The sequence below is a fragment of the Myotis yumanensis genome, unplaced genomic scaffold (assembly GCF_028538775.1).
Source record: "Myotis yumanensis isolate MYYU_CA2020_CCGP unplaced genomic scaffold, mMyoYum1.0.hap1 SCAF_2, whole genome shotgun sequence".
Classification (NCBI taxonomy): domain Eukaryota; kingdom Metazoa; phylum Chordata; class Mammalia; order Chiroptera; family Vespertilionidae; genus Myotis; species Myotis yumanensis.
Genome location: NW_027223753.1, coordinates 211,957,755 through 211,969,673, shown reverse-complemented (window position 1 = coordinate 211,969,673; position 11,919 = coordinate 211,957,755). Strand labels below are relative to the sequence as shown.

The 11,919-nt window shown below is 46.0% G+C and overlaps 1 protein-coding gene across 1 annotated transcript in view; it reads left to right on the top strand.

Annotated features, from left to right (window-relative positions):
- Window positions 1-82: 82 nt before the first annotated feature.
- The window catches only part of B3GALT5 (beta-1,3-galactosyltransferase 5), a 63,796-nt gene continuing 51,959 nt past the window's right edge, over window positions 83-11,919 (top strand). Inside the window, exon 1 of the mRNA XM_070407178.1 lies at window positions 83-140. The gene's annotated coding sequence lies outside the window, so the exon portion shown is untranslated. The remainder of the gene's footprint in view (window positions 141-11,919) is intronic.

Genomic DNA, 11,919 nt, shown 5'->3' with positions numbered 1-11,919 from the left:
GGGCGCGGCTGCTGTTTTTTCTCCTGCCGCTGATTGATTTGCAGCCATGGCTGCTCGTGCCGAGCCGGTCCTGTAATTTTGTCTCCTGATGCCAGAGTGTCTGTTCCCGGAGCTGGGCCGGCCGATGGCTTGTTCGCCAGGTAGGTGTGACAGTGTTTCTCTGCTCACCTGCCCACCTCGGTTTGTCATGGATGCTTTTCTTTTTTGGACGGTTTTGTTGACATCCCTCTCTTCTTGGTGAATGTGCTAGTCCTTGTATTTTTCTTGCCGCAAACGTTGCTCCTGTCGTGTGGCAATAGCTCGCCTCCTCGCTTGAGGGCGATTTTCTGATTTAAGGACGATCGTGGCAGTTCAACTCGAAGTGGCCATAAACTTCTCCTGAGCTTGCCGCTGGTTTTGCAGCTAAGCCTGCTTGTATCATTCGAGGCTGATTTCTACGGGGGCAGAAGCTGTGTGGATCCCAGGAACTCTGGAAAACAGCTCTTTTCTGGTTACCCTAGTAACTAAAGGAGGCATTTTGAAGTAAATTAAGATCATTTTGTTCCAGATAGTTGACGGAGACAGCTTTGAAAGCCTTTCTCCCCTTGCTAAAAATAAGATGAGAGACGTCAGAGAGACAGAAATTCCTATAATTAAAAATTAATTTCCATTTGTCCTTCACTGCACTAAATTATGGCCCGCTAAAAGCAGGTGTCATTTTATAGCAACTGCACGCACAAATAGGCCTTACGCTCCTGCTGTTCTTTGGGCCGGCGTTTAGTCTTTTGTGATAGGGTGGGATGGAGATAGGTTTGTTTATCTACGCACTGGTTTTCCTCCTGTTTCTCACATTTGTAAGTGAAGAAAGTATTTGTGCTAATAACAAGCAACAATAACCAGGCCACTGATTTCCTTATTTATTATTATTTTTTTCAGACCACTTATTTAAGTTGGATTACTTTTTTCTTATACTGTCTTTCTGTCATTGTAAAAGGAACATCCTAGGAGCGTATTTTTATTTATTCACATTTCATTTTCTTTGAAGATGATTGAAATCTACGAAACAATAGGTGTTCCCTGTCCCACTCAGCCTTTCCCACTTGTTTTGGGTTGAGATAATTTGGTACAAGGATCCAAGGTACACGCTGTGGATGCTTTGTGGTTGTCATCAGTTTTCTACATTAAAAGTGAAAGCCATAGCCTGGCTGGCGTGGCTCAGGGGTTGAGTGTCAACCTATAGCAGTGATGGCGAACCTTTTGAGCTCGGCGTGTCAGCATTTTGAAAAACCCTAACTTAACTCTGGTGCCATGCCACATATAGATATTTGCAACCATAGTAAAACAAAGACTTATATTTTTGATATTTATTTTATATATTTAAATGCCATTTAACAAAGAAAAATCAACCAAAAAAATGAGTTCGCGTGTCACCTCTGACACGCGTGTCATTAGGTTTGCCGTCACTGGACTATAGAATAAGTGGCCTTACAGATTTGGTTTAGCCTTCAGTGGCTAGTGGGCCCAGTGGCACTGTGAGGAAGTCCCCAAATATGGACTGTGCAGCATCAAAATATAATGTAAAAAACCCACGTGCTTGCCGAAACCGGTTTGGCTCAGTGGATAGAGCGTCGGCCTGCAGACTGAAGGGTCCCAGGTTCGATTCCGGTCAAGGGCATGTACCTTGGTTGTGGGCATATCCCCAGTAGGAGATGTGCAGGAGGCAGCTGATCGATGTTTCTCTCTCATCGATGTTTCTAACTCTCTATCTCTCTCCCTTCCTCTCTGTAAGAAATCAATAAAATATATTTAAAAACAAACAAACAAAAAAAAACACCCACGTGCTTTATCAATCTAGGAAGTTGCTGGAAACTGAATTATGAATACATAAAGAAGAATAGAGAAAAACCCAAGCGAAGCAAAATCATCCTGCAGAAAAAGGATGATTTTGGTTTATTAGTCTTCAGGAGGCCTACACATTCAAAGCAACTTTTGTATTTTTTAACTAGGAAAGCAAGTGCACAGAAATTTGAAGGCGTTTTTTTCTAGCCACTAAACAACAAGTTATCCCTCTCCACTCGGCCTTTCCCCTCGTTTCCTTGCATTTTTTTGGGCTGAGCTCGTTTGGTACCAGGACTCAGGATATGCTCTGTGGATGCTTTGTGGTTGTCATCGGGTTCTTAGTTTTCTAATTAAGTGTGAGGGGTACAGAAGGAGGATGAACTTTACTGCCAGCAAAGGTCCTTGAGGAATATTTAAAACTGTTTTCTTTCAAAAGCAGTGCAACCGTTACACCTGTGCACGCATTGTAAGTAGAGTGACCCCAGTGAAGTGTAATGATAGAGAACGACCATTAGGTGGAGACAACACACAAGCTGCTTGATAGAGTGTCGCTGCCCCAGAGCTCCCGGCCACAAGTGCAAGTGAGGGTGCTGTTTAAATCAGAGGAAAAACTTTCTCCCACAGTGGCTGCACCAGTCTGCATTCCCACCAGCAGTGCAGGAGGGTTCCTTTTTCTCCGCGTCCTCTCCAGCACTTGTCGTTTGTTGATGTGTTGATGATAGCCATTGTGACAGGTGTGAGATGGTACCTCATTGTTGTTTTGATTTGCATCTCTCGGATGATTAGCGACTTTGAGCATGTTTTCATATGTCTCTGGGCTTTCTGAATGTCCTCTTTTGAAAAGTGTCCACTTAGGTCCTTTGCCCATTTTTTGATTGGATTGTTTATCTTCCTTTTGTTAAGTTGTATGAGTTCCCTATAAATGTTGGAGATTAAACCCTTATTGGCGATAACATTGGCAAACACGTTCTCCCATGCAGTGGGCTTTCTTGTTGTTTTGCTGATGGTTTGCTGTGCAGAAGCCTTTTATTTTGATGTAGTCGCATTTGTTTATTTTCTCTTTAGTTTCCAATGCCCAAGGACCATGGTCGGCAAACTGCGGCTCGCGAGCAACATGCGGCTCTTTGGCCCCTTTAGTGTGGCTCTTCCACAAAATACCACGTGCGGGCGCGCACGTACAGTGCGATTGAAACTTTGTGGCCCATGTGCAGAAGTCGGTATTTTGTGGAAGAGCCACAGTCAAGGGGCCAAAGAGCTGCATGTGGTTCGTGAGCTGCAGTTTGCTGAGCCGCAGTTTGCCGACCACTGCCCTAGGAGCTGTATCGGTGAAGAAATTGCTTCGGCATATGTCTGAGATTTTGTTGCCTTTGGATTCCTCTAGAATTTTTATGGTTTCCCGTCTTACATTTAAGTCCTTTATCCATTTTGAGTTTATTTTTGTGTATGGTGTAAGTTGGTGGTCTAGTTTCATTTTTTTTGCATGTATCTGTCCAATTTTCCCAACACCATTTATTGAAGAGACTGTCTTGACTCCATCGTATGTTCTTGCCACCTTTGTCAAATATTAATGGAGCATATTGGTTCGGGTCGATTTCTGGGTTCTCTATTCCATTGATCTATATGTCTGTTCTTGTGCCAGTACCAGGCAGTTTTGAGAACAGTGGCTTTGTAGTACAGCTTGATATCTGGTATTGAGATCCCACCTACTTTGTTCTTCTTTCTCAGGATCGCTGTGGCTATTTGGGGTCTTTTTTTATTCTAGACAGTATGGAGCTTCCTCAAAAAGTTAAAAATGGAATTCCCATTTGACCCAGTGATCCCACTTCTAGGAATATATCCCAAGAAAACAGAAACACCAATCAGAAAGGATATATGAATCCCTATGTTCATAGCAGCACAATTTACCATAGCTAAGATTTGGAAACAGCCTAAGTGCCCATCAGCAGATGAGTGGATTAGAAAACTGTGGTACATCTACATGATGGAATACTATGCTGCTGTGAAAAAGAAGGAATTCTTACCATTTGCAACAGCATGGATGGTACTGGAGAGCATTATGCTAACTGAAATAAGCCAGTCAATGAAAGAAAAATACCACATGATCTCACTCATTTATGGATAACAAAGACCATTGTAAACTGATGAACAAAAGTAGATACAGAGGCAGAGCAGCATCGAACAGACTGTCAAACTACAGCGGGAAGGCCGGGGAGGGTTGCGGGGGGCGGTAAGAGATCAACTGAAGGACTTGTATGCATGCATATAAGCATAACCAATGGATACAAGACACTGGGGGGATAGGGGAGGCTGGGGGAAGTTCAAAGGGGGGAAAAAAAGGAGACATATGTAATACTCTTTGTAATACTTTAAGCAATAAAACAAAATTTTAAAAAAATGGCATAGCTGATAGTGGGCCCTTTACTACATGACCTAAAGTCCATGCCCTTAATCACTAAACTATTAATACCTATCATATATAGGTGCTCAATAATTATTTAATAAACTATTAAACCACAAAAAAAAAAAATCAGAGGAAAAACTAACACACAACCCCTCTACAAACCAGTTGTCAGCTAATTAGTGTATTTTTATAAGGTTTTTATCTTATTTTGGATAGAATGCTATGCCTTCTTCAAAGCCATTAAAACCAATGATTGTTTGGACTTCACAGCTTTGCGTTACACACAGAAGTCTAATGCAGTTGGCAAATGATCGCCTACCGACAATGTGATGACGATGTAGGACCTCCTGTAGCCTATAAATGGGTCTAGCTCAGCCGTGGGCAAACTACGGCCCGCGGGCCGGATCCGGCCCTTTTGAAATGAATAAAACTAAAAAAAAAAAGACCGTACCCTTTTATGTAATGATGTTTACTTTGAATTTATATTAGTTCACACAAACACTCCATCCATGCTTTTTTTTTTTTTTTTTTTTTTTAAGTATATTTTTATTGATTTTCAGAAAGGAAGGGACAGGGAGATAGAAAAACACTGGTATGAGAGTGAAACACTGATCATTTGCCTCCACATGTGCCCAGGCTGGGGATAGAATCCATGATCTTTTGGTGTGTGGGACTGAAGCTCCAACCAACTAGGCCATACTGGCCAGGGCTGTTAAATAGCATTAAATCTTGAATGAAGTAGATATATTAACATCTCCATCCATGCTTTTGTTCCGGCCCTCCGTTCCAGTTTAAGAACCCATTGTGGCCCTCGAGTCAAAAAGTTTGCCCGTCCCTGGTCTAGCTCAAGCATGTCAAACTCAAAGGCTCACACGGGCCAAATAAACAAGGTTTAAGTTGATGTGGGCTGAAAAAAAACAAAAGCTTAAATTTTCATAGAAACGTAGGTTTATTTTGACAGAGACATGCTGAATACAAAGGGCTGATATAAATGAGTAATCATTAGCATAAAATAATAGAACATTTAAATAAAAATTAATATTTTTTCTTGAACATTAACTTACCAGACACTGAATAATTGCACAAATTAATAAGCGTAAAGCAAATAAACCTATTTTTCTTGTTCTCTGAAAGCAAAATATTTCCTATTGTGTACACCAAACAAGTCAGTCCAAGATTAATGCCGTGGCCATCGGCTGCTAAAATATTTGCTGCTAATATTAGTGGAGAGAAATGGTGCGCCTGCGTGTAAGGCGAGTAAGGGAAATGAATGCAACACGATGATAGTAATCAGTCATTAGCGAACGTTATAGTTTGTTATTAATAATTATGTATAACAGGATATTGTAAAAATTAAGTCATGAAATTTGTACTAAAACGTTTCTTACATACCGTTATATTGGCTGGGCCGCAAAAATATTCATTGTGGGCCACACGCGGGCTGTGGGCTGTGAGTTTGACACGCTTGGTCTAGGTCAGTGGTTGGCAAACTGGCCCCTTGAGTGAGGCTCTTCCACAAAATACCACGTGCGGGCGCGCACATTCAGTGCGATTGAAACTTTGAGGCCCATGCCACGGGGCCAAAGAGCCGCATGTGGCTCGTGAGCCGCGGTTTGCCAACCACTGGCTCTAGGTCCTCAGAGATGTGTAAACAGAACCAGGTTCGCCAAGTGGCTGATTGTCATTCTGTTTCAAGCCTTTTAGTCCTCATATCACATATTTCCAAGTATTTGCAAATAGATTCAGGATCCTCACAAAGCGTTTTATTTTATGGTTGTCTAAGATACTTGGCTATTTATTTATTTATTTACTTATTTTTACTTCTTTTGGAAGGACTTTCTCGTAAGTGGGAAATTGAGTTGCGAAGCCTTGAAAACATATCAGTAGAGGGGCTTGTTCTCCAGATCAGAAATCCGGAGAAGAGCGTTCAAAGACGTAGCAATGCTCTCAGGGGTGGGAGATTCGAATTGTAAAGGGCTCAGCCAGGGGGTGTGAGCAGCATGGAGGGGCTGTGGGGGTCGGGAAAACCCCGGGAGGGACTTGCTCAAGTCCAGCAGATGCATCTTGTCCGTGTAGATACGTGATGACTTCTCTCACCGGCTCACATGAGTCAAACTCAGTTTTAGGATAGAAAATAGACCTCGGTGGTTGTGTCTCAGAGTATTTTTATTTGCTAACATTTATCGGGAGCCTGCTATGCGTCAGACTCTGTATGGAGGGCTTCACGTAATCCAATCTATGGCAATCCAACGAGGTGGACCCCAGCCTCATTTTATAGATAGGGAAACTGAGGCAGGGGTGCATTCAGTACGTGGGTCAGGTCACACAGCCTGGAATTGGCCAAGCTGGAACTCAGATCCACTCTGAAGCCTGGACCGGCCTTCCCAGCAAACCTTTCCTCTCTGTCCTTGACCATGGCCTCGTCCCCTGGACAGTGCCAGGCCGGGCAGGGGTCAGTGTGCACCCTGCCCTCCAGGGCCTCCTCTGGTCCACCTATTCTGTCTTTAGACTTGAAACCTCGGTCAAGATGTTCAGACCCTGGAGTAAGGGGACTTGGACTTCTCGGCGGGGCCGGTTTCTTAGTTGAACCGGGGACTGGTGGAACGGGGGTGGGGGGAGAGGCAGTCCCGTTTCCTTCCTTCTCAAGTTCTCAGGCCGCTCGCTGTGGCCACCACCGGTTATAGAGGAAACTGAACCCCCCTTCTAGGGACAATTTACTGAAATGACTCACAGGACTCAGGGAAGCATAATGGCTACGGTTACAGTCTGTTATGTAAGAAACAAATGAACAGAGCAGGTCCAGAGGGTCCTCAGGTGGGGGCCTTTGTCCCTGTGGAGTAGGGTGCGCCGCCCTCAGGGCACATTGTGTGTTCGGCAACCAGAAAACTCCCCCAAACTCATCTTTCCGAGGTTCTCATCAAGGCTTCACTGCGTCGGCAGGATTGATGAAGTCACTGGCCATGGGTGCCTGAGCTCAATCTCCCGCTCCTTCCGCTCCTCCCGCTCCTCCCGCTCCTCCAGAGATGGGGGTGGGGGGGAAGTGAGGCTGAAAGTTCTAACCTAATCACGCGGTTGGCTTCCCTGGCAACCGGCTCGCATCCGAAGCTCTCTAGATCCCCCCTCCTCACGCGTGGTCTCATGATCCAAAGGGGCTCATCGTAAATGACAAAAGATGGTCCTGTCAAGGACACGCCAAGGTCGTTAAGAGCTCTGTGCCAGGATCTGGGACCAAGACCAGACAGATTTCTTATTATGCCATGGCACCCCTGCTACGTGTACGTCTGATGAGCTCCGACAATGTGTATGTTCATGTAACCAACACCCCAACAAGCTCCAGAACATTCTATCACCCCACAAAGTTCCCTCGTGCTCCTCTGCAGCTGGTCTCTCCCCTCTCCCCCGTCCCCAGGCAGCCTCTCCTCTGCCCTCTGACACTGTAGTGTTCCCTTTCTAGAACTTCTATTGACTCTCTTCTGTCTGGCTCCTCTCCCTCCCCAGAATGTCCTGGAGATTCACCGGCTTGGCACCTTCATTGTTTCCTTCATAGCTGAGTAGCGGATGTCAGAGTTTGTCTATTCATACCTCTGCTGAGGACACCTGAGTCATTTCCAGTTTGGGGCTATTTTGAATAAAGGCCATGAACACTTGTGGGCAAGTGTTTTGTAGACAAAACGTTTATTTTTGTTGAGTAAATACCAAGCAGTGGAATTTATTTATTTATTTTTTAATCCTCACCCGAGGTTTTCTTTAAAAAAAATATTTTTATTGATTTCAGAGAGGAAGGGAGAGGGAGAGAGAGATAGAAAAATCAGTGATGAGAGAGAATCATTGATCGGCTGCCTCCTGCACAGCTCACATTGGGGAGTGAGCCCGCAACCTGGGCATGTGCCCTGACCGGGAATTGAACCGTGACCTCCTGGTTCATAGGCTGACGCTCAACCACTGAGCCACACCGGCTGGGCCCGAGGTTGTTTTTCCACTGATTTTTTAGAGAGAGTGGAAGAGAGAAACATTGATGTGAGAGAAACACATCAATTGGTCGCTTCCTTCACGTGCTTGGACCAGGGCCCAGGCTGGGGAGGAGACTGTAACCAAGGTACATGCCCTTGACCGGAATTGAACCCGGGACCCTTTGGTCTGCAGGCCAATGCTCTATCCACTGAGTAACACCAGCCGGGCCGAGCAGTGGAATTTAGATGGGAGGGTTAGAGGACAGAATGCATGTGTCATTCATCTTTGTGACCCAGAGCACAGTGCCGTGAGCCCAGGTGTCAAATGAATTTCTTGGTTAGAAAAGGAACCAAGCTTACTGACTGCTTACTGGGTGCCAGATACTGCTTAGAAGATTTTCCATGTGATGTCTTACGTAATCCTTCCAACGACCGTAAGACCTACACGTTATTTTTACAGAAAAATGTGTTTCTAGTCGGGGAAACAGAGGCTCAGTGGAGTTGGAGGCCCCTCCATGCCCAGGAGCACGTGGCTGGTGAGTTGTGGGTAGGGTGCAGTCCTCTGTTGGACCCCAGAGGCCCAGTTGGTTACTGCTATTTTGGCTGCCTATCCAAACAGCCAAAGCCATTCACTTGCGGGAGGATCCTTAGATTCCCCAGACAGCCCCTGCCCTCTGCGGGCTGGGAGCCTCGGCCCCTGGGCAGGTCACACCTGCTGCAGTGACCCGGAGAGACTCCTGAACACCAGGGCCATGACCATCTTTCCCATCATTGACTGTTACAAATAAGAGACTCATCAGCTGGATTGATTTATTTTTATTTTTTTAAAGTATATTTTTATTGATTTCAGAGAGGAGAGAGAGAGAGAGAGAGAGAGAGAGAGAGAGAGCTAGAAACATAAATGATGAGAGAGAAGCATTGATCGGCTGCCTCCTGCATGCCCCACACTGGGGATGGAGCCCACACCCTGGGTATGTGCCCTGACTGGGAATTAAACCGTGACCTCCTGGTTCATAGGTCGATGCTCAACCACTGAGCCACGCTGGCCGGGCTCATCAGCTGGACTTAAACATTTACCTGCATTTCCCATGTGATCCATTTTTTTGCGATGAAGCTAATTATTGATTGTGATCTTGTGGGGCTTTGGACTGATTATCTGGCCTTGATGTGCCGACTCGGTAAACCGCACTTCCACACAGTCCGCAGGCTGTCCTGGGCCTGCTCGTTGAGCCGCAGGAACCTGTTGGAGAAAAGGAGAACTTTGCGGAGGTTCGGTGTTCTGTGAGTTTTACGTCCATTCATCTCTTCCACGTGGATGTGAGAGGCAGGTGCGTGCTGGCTCCCGGCGTCCAGTGTGGCACCTCCCCCAGGATCGGGCCTGAGCGGGCTGGGCCGGTCTGCCTGTGCTGGGACCCACTGGCTCGGCCTAAGGATGGACAGTGTTGAAGTAACACTCCTGCGGCACGAGGGAAATGGCCAGCTGCCCTGGCTGCTCCTGGGCCACCCGCCCCACCCCACCCCTCCCCGCCATCCAGCCTCTAACGCGGCGATTTTCAACCAGCGTGTGCAAGAATGTTTACAACATGCAGCACCTGACCATGTGGTCAGGGGCACTGACCTCTTTTCTCTTAGATTGTCAAGTAAAAAAGTGACAACAGCCAACACAACAATAGCCCTCGGGTGTGAATGGATCAAAATTATGCCTATGTGTTTTGTCGGATCAGCAAAAAATATATTTCTTGGTGTGCCGCGGAATGTTAGTAATTAGTTTATGTGCCTGGGAGGAGGAAGTTAACAATCGCTGCTCCCACGGTTGACCCCATCTCTGCAGGGGCTGCAGGGCCCTGTCTCAATGTCTCAGCCACGGCTCCTGCAGCTGCTGGTCCCCACCACACAAGTTGTCAAATCGTTCGAATGTAACTCCTGGCAAAAGTTATTTTCCAAACAGAAATAGACAGGTGTCAGGTCAATCATATTCCTGCCCCACTTTTCTATGTTAAAAACCCAGCAAACCATTGTTTTCTCCCTTCCCAATGTGAACACAGACTTTCAGTACAAACAATCCAGTTAAAGGTTATTTCGTTAAAGTCAGGCATTCTTTCTCTTAGGATTCTTTGATTTAAAAGAGTAGGAAGTAAAGGAAAAAGAAGGGATTTAAAAATGAAAAGCAAAGGATGCCAGGGTTTGCATTTGTGGTCTCTCCTCCTCCTGCCTGTGCCGCTTGCTGGGGGGAAGCTGACAGCCCAGGTGCCCCGTGTCTGAAACCATCCGCGTGCCGAGAGGGATGGCTTCTCCGTGCGGAAGCCCTGCACATTTCTTGGGGTTTGCATCTTTGGTTTTAAATCATAGTGACAAATAGATTCATATTCTGCACAGCCATGCTTTTCCTTGATCAGACTGTACTTTTTAGCAAAGGTGGAAATTTATTGAAGAACAAGGACAGACTCCCGCGTGGGGAGGGGAAAGAGTCCCCAGACTGTATTTTTTAATCAAAATAAAAAAGCCAGCCTAAGGCAAAGCCACAGCAGCCTTCAGTTAAAAAATGTCAGGGCCCAGCCGGCGTGGCTCAGTGGTTGAGTGCTGACCTATGAGCCAGGAGGTCACGGTTCTTCGATTTCCCCATCAGGGCACATGCCTGGGTTGCAGGCTCGATCCTTAGTATGGGGGCGGGCAGGCAGCAGCTGAACAATGATTCTCTCTCATCATTGATGTTTCTATCTCTCTCTCCCTCTCCCTTCCTCTCTGTAATCTATAAAAATATATTTGAAAAAATGCCAGGAAGTGAAGATGGAAAGGTGTGCGTGTGTGTGTGTGTGTGTGTGCGCGCGGGTGAGTGAGTGTGCCTGTGTGTGCATGTGTGTTTGTGTCTGAAGGAAATAATACTAGAGAGATGGAAACATTGAGCAGGGAGCTCGGGTGCCCACTTCTCGTGATGGCAGAGCCCTGAGCTCCCGTTCTCCTGTCAGTCACACAGACCCAGGGCAGATGGTCATAGGTGGTGGATGTGGTTCCAAAAGACCGTGGTCATTTCCATGTAGGAGTGCTTCCTCTGGACATCTATTCTTGGTTCAAAGGTCATTTGACTTACCTTGGGGAAGCCAAAGGAAGCAACTAGAAATATACCTAAGAAGTGGAAAGATTTTTTGTGTGTGATGATGATGGAATCTTTTCTTCAAAGATGCAATTGCAGATATGCTTTTATTTTTTTAATGAAAAATAGTAATATAATCGAGGCCTCGGAGTCCCCTTTTCTTTTACCAGTGTAATCTCAATGTCAGTGAAGCTTAGCTCCCCTTTAAGATTTACTTAAATTTGGCTCAAACTCCTGCTTCCTTCATGGAAGGAAACCTGTTCCCCACTGGAAATTTTCCAAGGGAAAATGTCATCTTGGTGACCTGTCCCTGCAGAAGATAAAAGTCAGGGCCACACTGTTTCCTAAGCCTGATTCTTATTTTTATGAGAATTTTTATTCTGTGCCTCCAGGTCCAGCTCTGAGACCAATGCACGTTGCCAAAGGCAACCGATGACCTCATGTGTCTCCTGGGCCTTGAAGTCCAGCCAATATCCATCTTTACTGCCCCTGGTTGTGTGGTGGCCCTGGCAGGAGCCAGCTTTATGGGGATGGGGGTTAAGTGGTTCCAGGTAATCCTGAGTAGCCACCCAGCCTCCGAGGCCTCCTGCTTGGCCACGCTCCAGAGAAGAGCCCGGAACAGAAAGACTGTTCTGCAGAGACAAGAAGAGGAAGTGGGC